Raw genomic sequence first — 23,254 nt, 5'->3', positions numbered from 1 at the left:
AGTAAATTGAAAAGGGTTAAAGAGGTTATATCTGAGTTTGGGGTTGAAGTGATCGGTTGTTTGGCGATGTGAAACAGTCGATCTGCAGTGACCCCGGGAAGGGAGAGTCTGCCGAGAGGACGGGACTTTGTGTTCAGCTTCGATAAATCTCCCCTCAGCGACTCTGTATTTATAGTTATTCGGCGTAACACGCAGTGACATGGAACAATGTTTCCAGAAATAGTTACTTCATCTGCCTCTGCCACATTTTAAATGCTAAACAAAGGCTCTTCTTGTGCTCGATTTAAGGTTTACAGTTCAAAGAGTCAGAAAGAAGAGGGCGAGTGGAATCGGTGCCTTCACCCATCTCAGGCCATCCTGCAGAGACTCCGTGAGACTCCTTCCGTCTGACTGCGAGCTCGGAGCTGTGAAAGGTCATCGACCTAAAACGTGAACTCTGTATCTCTCTCCACAGTCGCTTCCTAAACTGCGGAGTATTTCCGGCTGTTTCGGCTTTTAGTTCAGGAACAGTCCTGGTTCTCCGACCCCGGGATCGGTGCTGTCCTCATCCGTCCCGGGACACAGTGATTACGTCCCATGTAAAATGTCCTTCTTTGAGGACTGTGTACTCGTGGCCGAAGTACTTGGCGATGCACTGGGAATCTATTGTTATTTCCCCTTCTAATTCTGACAAGTTTGTGGTTTGAACGTTTTCTGTTTCACGTTGTCTGCTAACCTCTGATGCAAACCATTCATGCAGATTGTGATAAGCCGGGTCACACTATCAATTACCAGTCACCATCTTCTAACATTGGAATGGCAGATTTTCCCGGCTTGTCTCTGTGGCGCAATCGGTGAGCGCGTTCGGCTGTTAACCGAAAGGTTGGTGGTTCGAGCCCACCCAGGGACGCTGGTGATCCAGCAGCTTTTGTTGTGCGTTGTATTGCCCACCGGGAAACGCTGAGCTGTCCGGAGACCGGCGTTCCCTGCTACTGCCCCATCACGTTCAGTGGGATTTAATCTTTTTGTCACGTACCGAAATACAGCGAAAAGCTTCTCTTTCACACTGTTCATAGAGATCAAATCATTACACAGTGTATTGAGAGAGGACGATGTAAAACAAAACCAAAATGCAGAATAAAGTGTAACAGAGAGAGAGAGAAAGCACCGTGCGGGTAAATAATTAGGTGCAGTATCACAACGGCGTAGATTGCGAGGGCAAATGTCCATCTTGTTCTACTCGGGCACCATTCAATATACATAACAGAGGAGCTGAAGGTATCCTTGAACTGTAGTAGGTGCTGTCCAACACATTCAGCCGGATAGAGGAATGAGAAGAGAGAATACCCGGGGTGCATTATATCTTTTTATCAGGAGTACGTAAGATCCACTTCTCTTTGACCATGAAGTGTATGTTTCCTCGAGCTACATCCTTGGAACTAACGGAATTGCCGGGTCTAATGCCGTGGTTTGATTTAATTTAATTTTGATTCCTCGATCTTTCAGTTGAAGTCTAATCGTTTTGCATGCCACATAGGGCCCCGGTCATATTATTTTCACTCTGGATGTCCAGTCCCTATAGACGTCCACCCCCCACAAGGAAGGCCACAAATCTCTCCGCTTCCGTCTGGATACCAGTCCCAAGCAGATCTCCTATACCACCATGCACCTCCGTATGGCGGAACTTGTCGCTACTTAATAATTTGTCCTTCGATTCCTCCCTTTCCTTCAAACAAAAGGTGTAGCCACAGACACTGGCATGAGTCCCAGCTATGCCTGTCTGTTTGTCGGCTATGTGGAGCAGTCTATCTTCCAACCTACATTGGTATCCCTCCTATTTTCTCCTACGCTACATAACCGAGAGCAGTGCTCTGTTTTCCGCACCCATGCGGAGCTCATCCACTTCATCAGCTTTCCCTCCAACTTCCACACAGCCCAGAAGTCTATCTGCCCATATCGGACATCTCCCTCCCTTTTCTCGATTTCTCTCTCTTTATCTCTGAACACACCGTGCCTACCGATATCTATTTTGAACACAGAGACTCCCACAGCTACCTGGATTATACCTCTTCACACCCCATTGCTTGTAAAAATGCCATCCCCTTCTCTCAATTCCTCCGTCTCCGCCGCATCTTCTCTCAGGGTGAGGCGTTTCGTTTAAGAACAAAGGAGATATTATCTTTGTTTCAAAGAAAAGAGCTTCCCTTCCTGCACCATCAAAGCTGCCCTCAACAGAATCTCTTCCATTATGCTCACGTCTTCCCACCGCCCTCCCCCCCCACTTCATCCTCGCGTCCTCCACCAGGGAGAGGGTTCGTCTTCTCCTCACCTACCTCCCCCCCGCCCGCGCCTCCAGCACACAATTATATTTAACTTCCGTCATCTCCGGCGGGATCCCACCACCAAACACATCTTCCCAACCCCCTCTACTTTCTGCTTTCTGCAGGGGTCGCTCCCTTCGTGAATCCCGTGTGCGTTCGTCCCTCCTCACTGATCTCTCGCCTGGCACTTATCCTTGCAAGTGAAACAAGTGCTACACCTGTCCCTACACATCCTCCCTCACGACCATTCTGGGTCCCAAGCAGTCCTTATAGGTAAGTAGATACTTGAGATGTGCGTCTTTCGGGGTCATCTACTGTATCCAGTGCTTCCGGTGTGGCCTGCTGTATATCTGTTGGACCTGTCACAGATTGGGAGACCGCTTCGCCGAGCACCTGCACTGCGTCCACCAGAAAAAGCGAGATCTCCCGATGGCTTCCACTACTACAACGTCGCATCTGGCCTAGGAGCATAAGGCATAAGGGTCCCAGTGGCCACCCATTTTAATTCAACTTCTCATTCCATTTCTCACATGGCAGCCCATGGCCTCCTGTACTGTCGTGATGAGCCGACACTCGGGTTGGAGAAGCAACACATTATATTCGTCTGGGTTGCCACCAACCTGATGGCATGAACATCAATTTCTTGAACTTCTGGTAATACCTCCTCCTTCACCAATCAACGTTCCAGATCTTTACTTCAACCCCTGCCCCCACCACCCGCTGGTTTCACCTATGACCTTGTGTTTCTCCCTCCCCTCCCCTCACCCTCTAACGATTCCTCATCATTTTTTTCTTCAGTCCTGATGATGGTACTCAGCCCGAAACGCCAACTGTACTCCTTTCCATAAATGCTGCCTGACCTGCTGAGTTCCTCCAGCATTTTGTGTGTGTCGCTTGGCTTTCGGTCATCGGCGATGTTCACTTTGTCCCTCTCTCCATATCGCTCCACACGTACATATTCATATGCCTGTGTAGAAACATCGTCTATACCACCATCGCTCCATGATGTTGTATGAGATTCGAGTAGTGAAGCGTCTCCCATGTTTCCATGTGACTCGACCTGTCAAGGAGCAGCTTCCTGCCGGATCATTCCTCACTCTGCTGCAGGTCCTATTCCGGTCATTAATGTCGCCATCCTCCAGCAGTTCGGAGTTCTACAACACCCGTTGAGTCTACTCCGGGAATCAGATTGGGTTAAAGCAGACTCCTGAACGAGTCGAAGGGCTATTGATAGGGTCCTGCCTCGCGCATCAGCAAATGGGAAAACAAATCCTAATTATAATTGTCCTTTCAAACCAGACACTGATGGGATCCCTTCCTTTGGCCAGTCCTTGAACACAGTAAGTGACTGAATCGCTAAAGAATCCTGAGACCCTCCAGTCACACAGTGAGAAAGGGACGGGTAAAAAGCGGCAGATCCACACTCAACAAACAAACGTCAGGGTGACTCTGTGAGTTCTCCTGTACTCTGAAATCTGTGTGACAGATTCCATATCGTTGTATATCCTCGTTAGTTCAGTGGTTAGTATCCTCGCCCGTCACGTGGGAGACCGGAGTTCAGTTCCTCTTTGTGGAGGCCGGGGTTCAGTTCCTCTTTGGGGAGACAGTTTCCTGCTTCAAATGTAAAACGACCAAAAAAAAAAACGGTGTTGAAATGATCAGTTCTTGCTCATTGAGACGATGGAACAAGTCTGCAGTGAGCTCAGAACCTGAGAGTTTCCAAGAAAAAGAGACGACGGTTCGTTTCAAAATATTTCCCCAATCATTCCCTCAGCGAGTCTGTATCTGGGCGCCGTTCGGAGTCACACCCCGTCACTCCGAAAACATTAAACCGGGGCTGTGCTGTAAGATATCAACTCCCGTACGGTCCCAGCAATCGTGCCGTCTTCCTCAGTGCGTCTGTGTGACTGTGTGGAGAAGACAGGCAAATGGACACCTGCAGCAGTTTGCAGAGAACGATCGAAGTTGAGATATGTCTAATTCCAGGTTTAAAGCGAGCCCGTCCCACCTGCAGTCCCCAAAACCTCTTCTCAGACCCTCATAAGGTGAATTGGGGGACGGTCCGGAGGCGCTTCGCACTTTGGCGACAGTCGCTCGCATGCGCTGCGAGACTCCGCCCTCAGGCCTGATTGACAGTGTACAGCTAAAGACATGTGCTCTTCTATTCCCTCGCCCAGTTGCAGCAGCGGCTTTAATGCAGCTGGGAATGGAAAGGCCCCTGGCCCGAAGCGGTACATTGAGGTAGTGGAGCGGAGAAATCCGGGGGAAACCTAGGCCCGGCCATCGGAACTGGGTCCAAGAAGGTGACCGGTCACGGTTGTAGTTTGGATGCATAATGGGGGGGGAGGGCAGGGGAGACACCTGCAGAGTGTTGGGGCGACAGTGGCGGGGGCTGGCTGGCGGTTTGCAACATCTAAAATGTGACTGAGGGCTGCCAATGTTGGGAAAGTCAGATGCGGCAGATGGGGAGTTCAGTGATAGTATGGAATAGATTTGGCAAGATATAAATGGAACATGAGTCGGGACGAACGGGTTTGGATGAGGAGGGATGCCCGGTAAGGGAAGAAGGACTCGGGTAGAAGATATTGTCGATTTCATGGCAATGATTACTTTCATATCTTATTGTGATAAACATCTTCATCTAGTTAGACTAACTAATGTTATTCAGAAGGGTATTGGTAACGTCAGCAGTATGTCTGAGTAATGAGCGGCTGCAGGCTACATGTGTGGGAACAGGAGAAATTGGTGAAAATGAAGACTACGGACGGAAGTAAAATTGTCAGTACATTGGTAGGAGAAACGAAGATTCAGGATGTTATTTCATTTGTACCTGAGTGTGTGTTTGTGTGCGGAGCATAGTAGGACAACCTGAGAGGGGGTAAGATAGCTTTGGCTAAGAGATTACAGACTTTGAGAGAAGGGAACGTGTTAGCCCGTTCTGTTGTGCTTTTCTGATGAATTCAGGCTGCATTCGTTATTCTGTCAAACGGTTTCACCCTCCGCCGTTGCATTGATTTAAATGCCAAGGGTGGGACATGTTCATTCTTCTTGAAGGGGGAAATAGCGATGTGCAAAATACGGAGGTGAACATGAATATGGGGATTGTGACGTTGGTGCTGATGCAAGATGCTGTATCTGTGCGCATGCTCAGAGAGCTGCTCATTTAGGTTGTCCAGCTTTACAAAAGACTCAAGACGTTCAGAAGGTGAATTAACGAATAACATTTCTTCTGAATCCACGAGGATTTACTTCTCTGCATATGGTGCATGTTGGATTAAAACAGACACTTACGAGCATTCAGATGGAGGAAGACCACGGAGAGATGTGAAAGCGGGCAATGTGGGAAATGAGGCATGTCGTGAAGTGTTGATTCGTAAAAATAGATTTTCTTGTGGTATTGTGTGCTGTGGCTAATGGAAGAGTGTAGGTGGGAAAGAAATCTGATAGATTCAGAATAGTGATGGATACAGCATGAAAGTGTTTGGGATTAGTGGAGACTCCTGCAGAACAGGTGCATGAAGTACTTTGGAGAGAAGATTTAAGAATTGGTAGTAGAGGGAGTGGGCTGCTGGTTGAGAATGACTGGGAAATGGAAGTAGAGGGATGGGACAGTGGTTGAGGAATGGTCTATTGGTGGAGGGCGATTGGGAACAGGCTGGTGGTAGATAGTGATTGGGAAATTATAGTAGAAGCAATGGGCTGGTGGTGGAGAGTGATTGGGGAATTGTCTAGTGGCGGATGGTGATTGGAGGATGATTGTAGAGGGAATGGACTGTTGGTGGAGGGTGATTGGGAATGGGCTGGTGGTGGAGAGTGATTGGGGAATTGTCTGGTGGTGGAGGGTGATTGGAGGATGATTGTAGAGGGAATGGACTGTTGGTGGAGGGTGATTGGGAATGGGCTGGTGGTGGAGAGTGATTGGGGAATTGTCTGGTGGTGGAGGGTGATTGGAGGATGATTGTAGAGGGAATGGACTGTTGGTGGAGGGTGATTGGGAATGGGCTGGTGCTGGAGAGTGATTGGGGAATTGTCTGGTGGTGGGGGGTGATTGGAGGATGATTGTAGAGGGAATGGACTGTTGGTGGAGGGTGATTGGGAATGGGCTGGTGGTGGAGAGTGATTGGGGAATTGTCTGGTGGTGGAGGGTGATTGGAGGATGATTGTAGAAGGAATGGACTGTTGGTGGAGGGTGATTGGGAATGGGCTGGTGGTGGAGAGTGATTGGGGAATTGTCTAGTGGCGGATGGTGATTGGAGGATGATTGTAGAGGGAATGGACTGTTGGTGGAGGGTGATTGGGAATGGGCTGGTGGTGGAGAGTGATTGGGGAATTGTCTGGTGGTGGAGGGTGATTGGAGGATGATTGTAGAAGGAATGGACTGTTGGTGGAGGGTAATTGGGAATGGGCTGGTGGTGGAGAGTGATTGGGGAATTGTCTGGTGGTGGAGGGTGATTGGAGGATGATTGTAGAAGGAATGGACTGTTGGTGGAGGGTGATTGGGAAGGGTTTGGTGGTGAAGGGTGATTGGGGGATGATAGTGGAGGGAATGGGCTGGTGGGGGAAGGTAATTGTACACAGGGTGCTGTATGTTGATAATTTCCAATCAACTCACAGTTCTTCATTGGAATGCAACAAGACTGTTAGTCAAATGATAGGAATTTAAAGACTCTGTTTTGGTGTTCCCTTGGGTGTTATTTGTGTACAAGAAACTTGCTGCAATCACATGTATTGTTCAAGATTCCGGGTTATGATGATGTGAGATATGATAGACACGTAGCTGTGGGGGGGAGAGTGGCATCTTTGTGAAAGAGAGTTTATTTGAAAGAATTCTGCCTTTTCCAAAGAAAAAAATGAATGAATGATTATTAAATTATTATATCCATGGGGTGAGATCAAAATTATGAACTTTTTATAATCCGGATTAGAAGTTATCTGTCAAATGGTTGGGAAGAATGCTGTGAACTTATTCTTTTTTTTGTGTGGCGATTTTAGTGCACATCATGATCTTTGTGTCAGTAAGACTACAGAAGCTAATGGGACGGCAGTAGATGAGTTTCTGGCAGAATCTGATTTACTCTATTTAAATTATGGAAGAGAGGTAACAGTGGATATTGCCAAAGGTGGGGTTCTTATTTGGACTTGACTCTTATCTCTGCTCCACTTGCTGGACAGTAGCTGGAATGTAAGGGTTAATGGTATGGGGAGTGATAATTTTCCAATCCTGTGTAATCTAAGCGTCAAAGTACGCTATCAGAATTTGAGTTGTGTTACTAAATGGTGTTTTATGAGAGGAAACTGGGGAAAATTCCTTTAAGTGTGAGAAATCATTTGATCAATCGTCTCTCGGCAGTAATATGGAAGAAGACTATCAGAGTGTAATTTCCGAAGTGTGTGGATCTGCCCGTTGAGCCATTCCTTTGGTGTCCCGGAGAGCTGGTAAGAAATGTGTTCCTTGCTGGACACAGAAATGTTCAGAGGCCAGCAGAGACAGGAGAGGGGCATTTCGTGTGTTGAAATGCAGGTTAATGCAAGAAGCTTTGCTGAGGCTTTTCAGAGGAAACGAGCAATGGCAATGAGAGTTATTAGGAATGCTATCAGGGCAGCTTGGAAGAGATTTTACGGAACATTTGAGAGGGAAACTGGCCTGACAGTGTTGAGGAGAATGCTGAAGAAAGTGAATGGTGTCGGAGGTAAAACCAGATTCCAGTATTATTGGAGAATGGAAATTTGGCTGCAACAGACAAATAAAATGCAGAATGTCCGTGAAATGCGTTTACAAAGATACATGGACTCAACAGTATAGGGGATGAGTGTATTAAGAGATGACAGTGTATTTTGATGGACAGTAGGAAGATTTTTGAGAAACAAGAGTTGTTTGAGATGCCATTGATGATGACTTTACATTGGCTGAATTGAAATTTGCTGTCAATAGGGCGAGTACTACAGCCCAGGGCAGGAAATGGGAGGCTTGAAAGATCATAACCGTTATCTCTTCAGCAACCTCTCTCAGGAATCTGAGATGCAGATCCTCAGGTCCTGGTGACTTATCCACCTTAAAACATCTGAATTTGCCGAGAGTTTTTTGTTATTTTATTAACAATGGCATTTACTGCTGCTCCCTGACACTCACAGGCGTCTGGAACATAGTTAGTATCTTCTACAGTGAAGACAGATGTGAAGTCCTCATTAAGTTCATCTTCTATTTTTTGTCCCCCATTACTATCTCACCAGCATCATTTGACATTGGTTCAATATCAACTCTCACCTCCTTTTTACTCTCTATATAACCAAAAAAAAAACTTTTGTATCCTACTTTATAGGTACTCCTGTCAATGTGAGATCTACTCTACTCCGCTGTAATCCCTGCCATTATCAACCTCCAATCCATCGGGGCAAGGTCCTCTCTCATGTCTCTGTAAATCTCTTTATTCCATTGGGATACTGATATATGTGAATAATTCTTCACCCTCTCAAATTGCAGTATGAATTCAATCATATTATGATAACTGCCTCCTAAGGGTTCCTTCACTTTAAGCTCCCTTATGATATCAGGGCTATTAATTAACACGCAGTCTAAAGATAGGTTTTCGCCGAGCAGGCTCAAGCACAAGCTGCTCTAAAAAGCCATCTCGTAGGCGTTCAACAAATTCCCTCTACTGTGATTGAACACCAACCTGATTTTCCCAATCCCCTTATTGTGTCATTACCCTTATTATCAGAATAAGAATCAAGTTTGTTAACTTAGCAGCAGCAGTTCAATGCAATACATGACATAGAACAAGAAAAGAACAAAATAAAATAATAATATTCAACAAGTAAGTAAATGAATTACAGTACAGGAAAAATTGATTAGTAGTGCCCAAGGGTTCAAAGTCCATTTCGGAATCGGATGGCAGACGGGAAGCTGATCCTGAAACGCTGAATGTGCGCCATTAGGCTTCTATACCTACTACCTGGTGGAATTAATTAGAAAATGGCATACCTTGAGTGCTGGAGGTCGTTAATATTGAATGCTGCCCTTTTGAAACAGCGCTCCTTGAAGATCTCCTGGGTACATTGTAGGCAAGTACCCAAGATGGAGCCGACTTAATTTACAACCCTCTGCAACTTCTTTCTGTCCTGTGCAGTAGCACCTCCCCCACCCCACCCTCCTTACCAGACAGTGGTGCAACCTGTCAGAATACTCTCCACGGTACATCTATAGACGTTTTTTGAGTGTATTTGTTGACGTACCAAATCTTTTTAAATTCCAAATTATGTATAGTTGCTGTCTGGTCTTCTTTATAAATGCATCCATATGTTTTGACCAGGTTAGATCCTCCGAGATCTTGACACCCGTGAACTTGAAACTGCTCAGTCACACTACTTCTGATCCCTCTATGAGGATTGGTATGTGTTCGTTCATCATACCCTTCTGGAAATCCAGAATCAGCTCTTTCGTCTTACTGGCATTCAGTGCCAGGTTGTTGCTGCGACATCACTCCACTAGTTGGCATATCTCACGCCTGTAGGACCTCTCATCACCACCTTTGATTCTACCAACAATGGTTGTATCATTAACAGATTTATAGATGGTATTTGAGCTATTGCTATCCGCACAGTCAAGGGTATAGAGAGAGTAGAGCAGTGGGCTAAGCACACACCCCTGAGGTTCGCCAGTGTTGATTGTCAAGAAAGAGAAGAGGTTATCACCAATCTGCACAGATTGTGGCCTAATGGTTAGGACGCTGGGTATTCAATTGCAGAGGGAGGGACAGAGGCCTAGGTTCTGCAACTTCTCAATCAGGATTATGGGAATGATGGCATTAAATGCTGAGCAATAGTCTTGTCATCGGTGCTTGTGTTGTCCAGGTTGTCTCACGCCATGTGACGAGTCATTGAAATTGCATCTGTTGTTGAACTACTGTGGTGACAGGCAAATTGCAATGAGTCCATGACCTTGCTGAGCCAGGACTTCTGTCATGTCATGATCAACCTCTCAAAGCATTTCATCACTGTAGATGTTAGTGCTGCCAGACCATAGTCATTATGGCCGCTCACATTATTCTTCTTAGGCACTCGTATAATTGCTGCCTCTTTGAAACAAGTGGAAACATCTGCCCGTAGCAGTGAGATGCTGAAAATGCCCTTGAATACTCCCACCAGTTGGTTAGCACAGGTTCTCAGAGTCTCAGAAGGTACGCCATTGGGACCTTCCACCTTGCGAGAGTTCACTTTCTTTAAAGACAGCTTAACATTGGGCTCTGAGACAGGGATCTACCTCCTTGCCCTCCAAATTCCCTGACATATTTATGCATGCAGCACTGTCTCCTAGTCCAAATCGTTCCCCTTTGGTAAATACTGAAGCAAAGTACTTATGATGTATTTCACTCATATCCTGCACATCCAAGCAAATGATTCTCTTTTTATCATTGAGGTATCCTCCCCTCTCCCAAGTTATCTTCTTATCTTATGTATGTACAGAGTACCTTGTGATTTACCTTATTTCTACTTGCCATTGACTTCTCATGGCCCCTTTTGGCTATCATATATTTCCTTTTTTAGTTCTTTTCTGGATTCTGTATATCCTTCATCTACTCCATTTGATCCTGACTTCCAAAACGTGACATATTTTCCTTTTCCTTCTTGACTAAATTTATCATTTCTGTGGTCATCCAAGTTTCCCTTTTCTTTCCACCCCTGTCCTTCCCTCTAAAAGGAATATACCTTTCCTGTACACTGTGCAATTGATCTTTAAACACTCTCCCCATGTCTGATGTGCATTTTCCAGAAGAAATGTTATTTCCAATTAACCCTTCTGAGTCATTGCATAATACCCTCGTAATTTGCCCTTCTCCAATTTAAAAAAAATCCCATCTTTATCTATAACTATCTTAAAACTGAGGGAGCTGAGGTCTCTGTCAGCTAACTGCTCACCCACTGAGGGGGCAGCCACCTAAATAGACTCATTACCCAACACTAGGTAGTAGTACAATCCCATTAGTTTGATTGCTCCCTTCTTGTTCTTGAGTTCGACCCAAATGGATTCAGCGTCTGAACCCTCCACTAGATATGCCCCGAGTGCACCTGTGATATTGTCCCTGGATGGTAGTCCAACCAACATTTCTTTTACCTCCTTCTCTATCTTTTCAAAAACTTCAAAAGCCTGGTAGATTAATCTCGCATCCCTGCCAATCTTTCAACAAAGCCTCTGTAATGGCCACAACATTGTAGTTCTATGTACTGATTCACGTTCTATGTTAATCACCTTTATCCATAATATTCCTGACATTCAGTACACGCCATTGAAAATATATGTCTAATAATACCTGTTAATTTGATTTTGCCTGGCCATATTTTCACTGATATCTGCCTTCGGGTCCAATCCTTCACTTACTGTCTGCTGTTCCTATTCGCAGCCCCCTGTAAAACTAGTTTAAACCCTCTGAGTAGCATTAGCAAAACTCCTGGCCAGCATATTCGTTCCCCTCCAGTTCAGGTGTAACCCCTCCCTGTTCGACAGATCAGTCCTTGCCCAGTAAAAGGTTCCAATGATCCGAGCGTGAAACCCTGCCCCCTGCACCATCTCCTCAGTCACTCATTCAATTATGCTGTAATTCCATTCCTAGCTACACTCGCCCATGGCGCGGGGAGTAATCCGGAAATTACTACCTTGGAGGTACTTCTCTTCACCCTATTTCCTGTCTCTATATGCTCAGTCTGTAGAACCTCATCCCCTTTTTTGGCAATGACATTGGTGCCATTATGCACCACGAGCTCTGGCCGTTCACCCTTCCCCTTGAGAATATCCTGCAGCCACCCTGATACACCTGGACCCCAGCACCCGGGAGGGAACACAGCATTCTAGAGTCTCTTTTGTGTGCACAGTATCTCCTGTTTGTACCACTAACTATCCAGTTCCCAAACACTAATGCACTGCATGACTTTACCTTTCCCTGCCACAGGGGAACCACCAGGGTTTCTTCATCTCATTTTTAACTTTAAGAAATTCATTGAATCAGGTACAGGCAAAAGTTAGCAGAATTGTTCATGGACCAGTGCTGACTGGCGAATAGTCGGTGACTGCATCGGTTTCCTTCCGGAGACCAAAGGCGAGTTGAATGGTGCATTCACTGGCCGCAATATACTGTCCTTTGTGTACATGGAAGACAGGAGGAAAGCGGTGATATGAGACAGTGCAGTTACTGTGGATATGGTGAGGGCCATATCAATGACAGTTATGTCCTGCAGAGTCAGAGCCCAAGTTCACGGTCAGATTGCGAAGTTCGGTCTAGGATGAGGAGCAGCGAGAGCCAGTGCCTGATTCTGAGAGCAAATCTCAGCGATTCCAGGACTAGTACAGTTGTCAAATTGTGTCCGGTTGGGAAAATTTTGCTGTAAGTGTGATTACACTCACAAATTGTAGTATTGCCATTGTGTGCTGTCCTGGGTCTGAGGAGGTGCTCTGAGTGGAACTGCAATTATACCTTATTGCAGACCGCACTGGTTTCCTTCCAGAGACCAAAGGCAAGATAGATGGTGTGTTCACTGGCCACAAGATACTGATCTTTGTGTACATGGGTGACAGATAGAAAGAGGCCTCTTTCCTAATTCTATACACGCAGTATGTAGGATCTCTTAGTTTTTGACAATGACATTGGTGCCAATTTGCACCAGGACCTCTGGCTTTTCACCCTTCCTCTTGACAATATCCTACAGCCGCACCTCTACACCCTGGACTCCAGCACCAGGGAGGCAACACACCATCCTTGAGTTTATTTTGCTGTCACAGCATCAACTGTCTGTCCCCACTAAGTACTGAGTCTCCTGTCACTACCACACTGCCTGACGTTTACTTTCCCTGCCACAGGGGAACCACCAGGGTTCCTTCGTCTCGTTTTGAACTTCAAGAAATTCATAGAATCAGGTACAGGCAAAAGTTTCCAAAAAGTGTTAGTGGACTCAGGCTGACTGTCTGAGAACCTCGCTTAAAAACTGCTACGCTCTTGACATTGAAGATCACGGAGATCAGGCCCGCAGGCCAAGTGTTGCATGGAGCAAATAGAAGGTGACCACATCGGTTTCCTTCCAGAGTCCAAAGGCGAGCTGAATGGTGCAGGCATTGCGTGTAGGATATTGCTCCTTGTGTACATGGGTGACATCTATATATGGAATACTGAAAAAAATAGCACCCCTGTCATACATTTTAACCACGGGGCATATGCAAATGAGAGCTATAGTCAAGTGAGAAATTGTGATTGCCAAAGACAGGTTGAGAAGGATATTCCTGATAATGATAAGATTGATCCCAAGGGACTTTGTCAATACTTTAGTCGTAAAAGAGACGTTAAGAGGGAAGTTAAGTGTATTTGGAATAACAGTGGGGTATTAAATTATGCAGAGAAGGACATAGCAGATACTCTCAACTCTTATTTTTTCTAAAGTGTTCACCTGAAAAGATGTTAGCAATCTGACAGTAAGTGTAGAGAAAAATAAAGTTGCTTAAAGTGACTCTGAGATCTTAGAAAGTGAAAAGGCTGAAAGTTAATAAATCTCAGTGTCAGGCAACATATATCCAAGGGTACTTAAATTAGTCTATGATTGAAAACACAAACACCTAACAAGAATTATTCAAAATTCTGTGAAGATTGGTAAAATCCTGAAGGACTTGAAATGGGGTAACATTTTACCGGTATTTAAGAAGGGTGACTGCACTAACACTTGTAATTGTGGACCAGTAAAATTAACGTGTATTGTGGGTAAGATAAGGGAAGCATTAGTAAAGAACGAGTTGTAAAGTCATCTGATAAGGACAGGCATGCAGCTAGTGGGAGTATAGGATCCTTGTCAGGTTGACTGCCAGTGACTAGTGATGATCCGCAGGGGTCGGTGTTGGGACCACTTCTTTTTATGCTGTATATAATGAATTCGAAGATGAAATAGATGGGTTTCTTGCCAAGTTTATAGATGATACAAAGATTGGCGGAGGGGCAGGTAGCGCTGAGGAAATAGTTAGGATGCAGAAGGATTTAGACAGATTAGGAGAATGGGCAGGAAAGTGACAAATGAAATATAATGTTGGAAAGTGCACGGTCATGTACTTTGGTAGTTGAAATAAATGTGCAAACTATTTTCCAAATGCGGAGAAAATCCAAAAATCAGAGATGCAAAAGAACTTGGGAATCCTTGTGCGGAACACCCTAAAGGTTAACTTGCAGGTTGAGTTGGTGGTGAGGAAGGCAAATGCAATGTTAGCATTCATTTCAAGAGGTCGAGAATACAAGAGCAGGGATGTGATGCTGAGGCTTTTTGGAGGCACTGGCGAAGCCTCACCTTGATTATTGTCTACAGCTTTGGGCTTCTCATCCCAGAAGAAATGTGCTGGCATTGCAGAGGGTCCAGAGAAGGGTCATAAGGATGATACCAGGAATGAAAATGTTGTCATACGAAGTACGTTTGATGGCTCTGCATCCGTACTCACTGGAATTTAGAAGGATGAGGGGGGATCTCCGTGAAACCTTTCGAGTATTGAAAGGCCTGGAAAGAGTAGATGTGGAAGGGTGCTTCCCATTGTGGGAGAGTCTAGGACAAGAAGGCACAGACTCAAGCTAGTGAGGTGTCCATTCAAAACAGAGATGCGGAGAAATTCCTTTAGCCAGAGGGTGATGAATATGTGGAACTTGTTGCCATGTGCAGCTGCGGATCCCAGGTCGTTGGGTGTATTTAAGGCAGAGATTGACAGATTCTTGATTGGACGTGACATTAAAGGTTATAGGAAGAAGGCCGGGAAATGGGGTTGAGGAGGAGAAAAAAAAGATCAGCCATGATTAAATGACACGATGAGCCAAATGGCCTACTCCTGCTATGTGTTATGGTTTTATGGTCTTATGTTAGCAGAAAGTCAACATGGGTTCAGAAAGGGTAAATCACGTTTTATAAATATGTTGCAGGTCTATGAAGAGGCAAGTAAAATTTATGATAACAATAAAGAGGTAAAAACTTACTGAGAGCTAAAGAGGTAAAGAGGTAAAAATGTACTTGGATTTTCAGAAGGATTTTGGCAAGGTTCCCCACAAGAGATTGATAATCAAATTACAGGATGTAGAGATTCAGGGTGTGGTGTGCGAATGTGTGGAGAATTGGCTCAAAAAGAGAAAACAATGAGTTATGGTGAGAGGATCATTTTCACAGCTGGAAAATGTTCAAAGTGGGGTTCCACAAGAATAAGTTTGACGGCTGCTTCAATTAAACTAGTTAAGTTTGTAGATGACATAATATTAGAGAGATGGGCTGATAAACATCAGGCAGCAGAATCAACACATGTCGATCTAAACAAAATTCTGATGTGGGCAGATGAATGGAAGATTTAACTCAATGCAGGTAAATGTAAAATATTACATACAGGAAGTAGAAATATTAGATATAAATATACAATGGGGTTCTTGAGTAAGAAAGTGCATTGTATGGGAGGGTTTTGGGTGTCCTGGAAGACATCACTATCAACATCTAGGCAATGCACTGAAGCAATTAGGAAGGCTAATAAAATGTTGGGCTATACAATGTGCTCAGAGGAGTTCACAGCTAGAGATGTTTAAAGAGACGTTCTCCTTAAGCTGTATAATGCACTTGTGAGGCCACGCCTTGAGTACTGTGTACAATTTTGATCTCCACATTTTGTGACGGGTGCGAAGGCACTGGAAAGAGTTCACTGAAAGGCAACTAGACTCATACTCATTGCAGGACTGCAGAGTATGAGCTATGCAGTAAGATAGAGTGAACTAAATCTATTTGGCCTAAGATGACAGAGAATGAGAGGAGACGCGGTAGAAGTGTTCAGAATCATTAAGGGTAGAGGTAAGGTCGATGTGATCTGCTACTTCAAAATTAGTCCATCAACAAGGAAATGGGTCCACACATGTAGACTGGTTAAAGGGAGATTTCAGACTAACATCAGGAACAAATTCTTTTCAGAATGATTTGACAAGTACAGAATGAACCCCACACTCACACGGTACGAGAGACTGACAGGTACAGAATGAACCTCACACTTTCAGACTGTAACAGAAACAGACGGGTACAGAACGAATCTCACACTCTCACACTGTACCAGAGACTAGCAAATACATGAGGAACATCATAGGACTCCCACTTTCAAATCTCTTACTATCTCTTCTTTCAGTTAGTCCTGGCCAAGGGTCTCGGCCCGAAACGTCGACTGTACCTCTTCCTATAGATGCTGCCTGGCCTGCTGCGTTCACCAGCAATTTTTATGTGTTGCTCATTATTTTGCAGACTGAAATATTTCTCAATTTCTTTTGACATTTGAGATGCGCATTAAAGACTATTAGATCAGCAACATCACACACCAAATGCTGGAGGAACTTGGATTTCTGGCATTTACAGATTTTCTCATGTTTATACAATCTACGCAGTTTTATCTCCTGCATCCATTTATCTGCCTATTTTGAGTACTGTATTTATTCCTGTAGCCAGTTTGCCTCTTCCTTTGCAGATTGAAATATTCTAAATTTCTTTTGTCCTTTGGCGAGATTTGAAATGCCCATTAAAGACTGTTACATCACACATAATGCTGGAGGAATCAGCAGAATTCATTGCGTTGCCTTGGATTTCCAGCATCTGCAGATTTTCTCCTGTTTGTACATTAGCAATGTGATCATTTGACCGTTTCCATCCAGATCTCGGTTTTTCTGTTGCATCTTTGTCCGAATTTGTGTTTGCATGTTTTGAATTGTATTGACTTTATTAATTACATCCTTATATACATGAGGAGTAAAAATCTCTGTGTTACGTCTATGTCTCAATGTGCAATGTGCAATTTATGGTAATTAATAATAAATAGAATGCACAATAGGACAGTCACTATAACATAGAAACACAATTGTACAGTTGTTCCGTGTTTGTGTGTGTGTGTGTGAGAGAGAGAGAGAGAGACAGGGAGAGAGAGAGTCTCTGTGTGTGAGAGACTGAGAGACAGAGAGAGAGAGTCTGTATGTGTGTGTGTGAGAGAGAGAGAGAGGGTATGTGTGTGTGAGTGAGTGTGTGTGTGTGTGTGTGTGTGTCTGTTGGTGTGTGTGAGAGAGAGAGTCTGTGTGTGTGAGTGTGTGTGTGTGTGTGTGAGAGGGAGAGAGAGAGAGAGTCTGTGTATGTGACCAGGAAGAAGCTGAAGGACTGAAGGACAGTCCAAAATGGAAAACTGCAGGGACAGAGGTAGGGATCGGTCAGTGTCGCTGGTCTCCGTTCAGAGATGAATAATTAGCCAACAAAAGGATGAAATCTGTAAATGTAGCTGCTCTGTGACAAAGTTCAGTCTTTGAAATTAAATCTACCGGCCTATTTCCACCAGAGGCACTGCTGAGGTAATGCCAAAGAGTTTTGATGTATTTGTCTCCAATCGCTCCAATATTTACACCAGAGACAATGGTATTGAATTGAAGTGTTTGTTCAAGCAGCTGTAACTGAGCAAGTTAGTGAGGTGTATAACCGTATCTCGGGAGACAGATCCTCTGTATAAATCAGGACTGCTTTGAATGCATCAGCTGTCTACCGGAGCTGTGAATACATGAGCAACAAAAATCACAGATTCGAACTGAAATAGTGTATCCAGTCATCTGGAGGATAGAAGACGTTTACTATCCTTTTATTTCAGCCTTTGGAATTCCCGGTAAGCCGCAGTGTCAGCTGCCGTGGGCGGATGTTGAAGTTTAATTCCAATGTTGTGATTGATTCTGTCGCTGGTTTAAACTGTTACATTCCAATGCCGGTATTCGGCATTTCAAGAATGGAGTGGAAACACCGGGACTATAAATGTTGGGATTTGGATCTAAAAACAAACATCTGCAGGAAATCAGCGAATCGGCCAATTTCTATGGGACTGAGTTGGTCAGGCAACGGTTTGTGATCAACAAGGGGATGTTCGTGTCTCTGTGCTTTTGGTCTTGTAGGAGCTGCATTGAGTTTCTAAGGGTGATTCATCAATTGATTGTCTGCATTTTTATGTGAGCAGTTTTCAGAGTTAGGTGCAACAATAAAGCATTGACTGCTAGTAACACTTTAGCAAATGTGAGGAGTTCCGTGTTGTAAGACGAAACTGTTATGGATTTTTAATAAATGTCTACAATATGACTGTATGCAAAGCAGAAAGAAATCGTTGCTAAGCCGATGAATAAGATGTGGTGCTTCATCGTTATCAATACTGTAAAATGTATTCTATTACATCTACATCTGACTCTGCTACAGACATCTGACCACGGCACCGAGTTTGCTGCTCGACGTTGAACTACTCTCCCCTGTTTCTCTGTGATGGACTCAACGGAAGGCGTCATGTCTGTCTGTGAGGTTGTGTCAGACTGCGCTGTTTCTGTTGGAATCAATGTTCTGATCTAAAGTCAGTGAGGTGACTTTGCTGGAATAGGAAATACACTCGGGGAATGCTGGAAACACTGAGCCCCAAGCAGCTTGTGTGCAAAGAGAAATCAGTTCACACTCGTCTCAGGGGTCTCTCTGAGAACAGTCCTGAGGACAGATATATTAACTGTTTGTCCACATATTCTGTTTTGCCTGGGTGACTGTTTCCACCATTTCCTGTTATTGTTCCGTCCTCCGGCTGTTCTGTCGCTGACAGGGATCGCTATGGAAGTTGATAATTGTCTAATGGAAGAATCCCGCCATCAGCGTCCGGATTTATTCATTTCATCCAGACAAGACCCAGTATTGACTCTCAGGAGGTAGATACCCAGTTTTAGATTTTGTACTGCCACTTCACAGTCCACTCATCAATAAGAAATCCGTATTCAGATGATATTGAATTTATTTTACTGTGTAAACTCATTCTCTGTCCCGCCGCTCTGCGCCCTCTCTCGACTCTCCCACCGCTAAATGTAACAATAAAGTGGAAATATTACAGGATCCCCTCAAGCTGCAGCATCGGCTTCTGCTCAGTATTTTCTCAACTTGCTGTTCCCTGTCTCTCTTCCAGCGAACTTGGTGGCGATTGTGATCCTGTCCCGGGGAAAGTGCGGTCTCTCCAAATGTGTCACTCGCTACCTGGTGGGAATGGCAGCGGCCGATCTCCTGGTCGTTATCTCCGATCCGCTGCTGAGGGGGCTGCTCTGAATTATTTTCCCCGATCATTCCCGCGAATCACTCCTGTGTGCAGATTTGATCTATGGTTGATTTCTGCGAGCACTGTGAGCTCAGTCTGGCTGACTGTCGCTGTCACCGTCGATCGATTTGTGGCTATTTGCTGTGAGAAACTGAAAACAAAATATTGCACCGAGAGAACGGCGGCTGTGGTTATCGGGACAGTGAGTGTGCTGGCCTGTTTGGAGACTGTCCCCTGGGGCTTTGTATCCGGGCCTGGAGAAATAATTGATGGTGTTCCCTGGGATCGTGCTCTTACACCGAGCTTCACAAAGTCTCCCTCATGGGCGGCATTTGACATGTTTGACCTCATTTTAACCCCTTGTGTCCCAATCTTTCTGATGTTACCGTTCAATATTCTGACTGTCAGGCGGATTCTAGCGGCCAGTCGAGCCCGCAGGGGGCTCCGGGGACAAAAGGGTGGAGAGAATGACAAGGACCGGGAGATGGAGACCCGACGCAAATCCATCGTTTTGCTCTTCAGCGTAACCGGTAGTTTTATATTGTTGTGGGGGAACATACGTGGTATTTTCTATCTATAAACGGATTTCAATGGGTTTTGTTTATTCTGTCACAGCTCCCCGTTACATCACAGAACACACATCGGCAATGCTGCAGATTCTGAGTTCCTGCACCAACATGTGTACTTACGCCCTGACTCAGAGCAAATTCCGAGAAGAACTGAAGAATGCGCTGAAATACTCACCGAATCGGATTTTGAAACTCGTGAAACATTATAAATAAAGGCTGTAAAGTATTGCAATTCAGCTGCCTTCATGCTCCCTATTCTATCCCCCCACTTTTAGGTAAATGGGAACAATGTGATGAATAGAGTAACAAAGCAAATACGAGAAAATCTGCGGATGCTGGAAATACAAAACAACACACACTATCAGATCCTGATGAAGTGTCTCGGCCAGAAACGTCGACTACTTAACCTTTTCCTCACACAAAATGCTGGAGGATCTCAGCAGGCCAGGCAGTCTCAATGGAAAAGAGTATTTAGGGGGTTAATAAGTAGGAATGCTGGGGTGGTGATTTCAGGATTTCTTCAGTTGCCACATGCTTGCGAGGTAAGATATGGTAATTTGGTACACTTAAATGAGTGGCTAACAATCTGGTGCAGGGGGGAATGCATCAGGAACACAGATCATTGGGCTCTGTTGCAGAATAAGTGGGATTGGTGTAAGGAAGGTGGGTTACAGTGAAGGGAAACCGTAAATTTGAATTATGTGTGCTTCAATTTCCAAAAGTTTTGGAAATGCCACCGGCAGAAAGAGAAACAAGAATGGAGGCAGGTTATGGAAAGTTGTAAAAGCAACTGAGCAATGTGTGACTGTAATTTCCCCAAAATTGACAGATTATTTTATATTCACACAGGGAATCTTGCTGGAACCACCCTGAGGATTTTTATCATGTGCCATGTGGAGGGCGTGTTTGGATCCAGAGCTACAGGTCAGTAGGTAGCATTGAGCGGAAGGTAGAGGTGAGGTCAAAGAACCCCTAAAGGAAGTCATGATAGGGCTGTGGCTGTGTGCTACACACAGCGCTAAAATAACCACACGTAGTCGGTGAGTTAGAGTTGCGATGAAAGAGACTTATTCAAACTTCGCGGCCTGCTTTAAAACCTTCCCGTTCCCGCCCTCCCTGGGCGGGACTGCTGTGGGGATTGCATATTCCAAGACCCCATCTGCGCGAGGGATTTTCCCCCTGCTGGTGAAGATGGCCTTGTTTCGTGAGCCGGTTCGTGTGGTCTAGAAAGTGGGTCGCCACATAACCGCCCCCCCACACACACACCCACTCCCAGAACAGGCGATACCTCCCCCAGTGTCCACAGTCTGGATCGGTCTCTGTTTGGGAGGTCTGCCTCTGCGCCGCGGTGCCTGAGCCTGCACCAGCTGCGCCAGGTCCACATGGGCCGGTTTGAGTCGGCCCACCGTGGAAACCTCCTCTCTCCCGCCAACGTGGAGCCGTTGTTCCTGATCACCTTAAACGGCCTCTCGTAGGGCCGCTGTAGCCGTGCCCGGTGTCCGCCCCGTCGTACAAAAAGAAACTTACAGTTCTGCAGGTCTTTGGGTACGCAGGTCGGGCTCTATCCGTGCTGTGAAGTGGGTATGGGGGCCAGGTTACCGAGCCTCTCACGTAGTCTGTCCAGGACTGCTGTGGGTTCTTCCTCTTGCCCCCCTGGTGCTGGTATGAAATCTCCTGGATATACCAGGGGTGGGCGTACACCAACTCGGCCGACGAGGTGTACAGATCCTCCTTGGGTGCCGTGCGGATTCCGAGCAGGACCCAGGGAAGCTCGTCCACCCAGTTAGGCCCCTCCAGGCGGGCCATGAGAGCCGACTTCAGGTAACAGTGGAAACGCTGCACTAGTCCGTTCGACTGTGGGTGGTAGACAGTTGTGTGGTGTAGCTGTGATCCTAAAAGGCTGGTCATAGCTGACCACAGGCTGGAGGTGAACTGGGCGCCCCTGTCGGAGGTAATGTGGGCCGGTACCCCGAAGCGGGCTACCCAGGATGCGATCAGTGCTCGGGCGCAGGATACGGAGGTGGTGTCGGTGAGCGGGACTGCATCTGGCCATCTGGTGAACCGGTCTACCATAGTTAGGAGGTACCGCGCTCCTCGCGACACTGGCAGGGGCCCCGCGATATCCACATGAATGTGGTCAAACCTCCGGCGGGTGGGTTCGAACCGCTGCGGCGGAGCCTTGGTATGCCGCTGCACCTTGGCCGTTTGGCACTGCATGCACGTTTTGGCCCATTCACTGACCTGTTTACGCAGCCCATGCCACACGAACCTGTTGGAGACCAGCCGGACGGTTGTCCTGATGGAGGGGTGCGCTAAGTTGTGAATGGATTCGAAAACCCGCCGGCGCCACTCTGCTGGGACGACGGGGCGGGGTTGGCCGGTAGCTAAGTCACACAGTCGGATCCTCTTACCTGGGCCTACGGGGAGATCTTGGAGCTGCAAACCGGAGACTGCAGTCCTGTAACTAGGGATCTCATCGTCTGCCTGCTGTGCCTCTGCCAGCGCTGCATAGTCCACCCCCGGGTGAGGGCTTGTATGGTAGGTCTGGATAGTGCGTCCGCCACGACGTTGTCCTTTCCCGAGACATGCCGGATGTCCGTCGTGTACTCGGAGATGTAGGACAGATGTCGCTGCTGGCGGGACGACCAGGGGTCGGACACCTTAGTGAACGCAAAGGTAAGCGGTTTGTGGTCCGTGAACGCGGTGAAGGGCCTACCTTCTAAGAAGTACCTGAAATGCCGGATTGCCAGGTATAGTGCCAATAGCTCCCGGTCGAAAGCACTGTATTTGAGTTCGGGTGGTCGTAGGTGTTTGCTGATGAACGCCAGGGCTTGCCAGCGACCCTCGATGAGTTGTTCCAGCACTCCACCGACTGCTGTGTTGGATGCGTCCACCGTGAAGGCAGTAGGAACGTCCGTTCTGGAGTGCACTAGCATCGCGGCGTTTGCCAAGGCTTCTTTGGTTTTAACGAAAGCGGTTGCGGCCTCTTCGTCCCAGGTAATGTCCTTGCCCTTACCCGGCATCAGAGTGAACAGGGGGTGCGTGGTTCGGGCTGCTGAGGGGAGGAAACGGTGATAGAAATTCACCATACCCACGAATTCCTGCAGGCCTTTGATTGTGTTGGGTCGGGGGAAGTTGCGGACCGCGTCTACCTTGGCGGGCAGCGGGATAACCCCGTCTTTAGTAATCCTGTGGCCCAGGAAGTCGATGGTGTCGACACCGAACTGGCATTTGGCTGGGATGATTGTAAGGCCGAATTCGCTCAGGCGGGAGTAGAGCTGGCG

The 23,254-nt window shown here is 46.2% G+C and overlaps 1 protein-coding gene and 1 non-coding gene across 2 annotated transcripts in view; both read left to right on the top strand.

The window, feature by feature from the left end:
• LOC140189167 (uncharacterized) overlaps positions 1 to 23,254 on the top strand; it is a 420,311-nt gene that overhangs the window by 251,012 nt on the left and 146,045 nt on the right. The gene's annotated exons all lie outside the window — the stretch shown is intronic.
• On the top strand, positions 816 to 889 carry trnan-guu (transfer RNA asparagine (anticodon GUU)). Its single transcript has one exon. It is a non-coding gene; the product is annotated as a tRNA-Asn (tRNA).

Source organism: Mobula birostris, chromosome 28, assembly GCF_030028105.1.
Source record: "Mobula birostris isolate sMobBir1 chromosome 28, sMobBir1.hap1, whole genome shotgun sequence".
NCBI classification, from domain to species: Eukaryota; Metazoa; Chordata; class Chondrichthyes; order Myliobatiformes; family Myliobatidae; genus Mobula; species Mobula birostris.
This window is presented reverse-complemented; position numbering and strand designations above follow the sequence as displayed.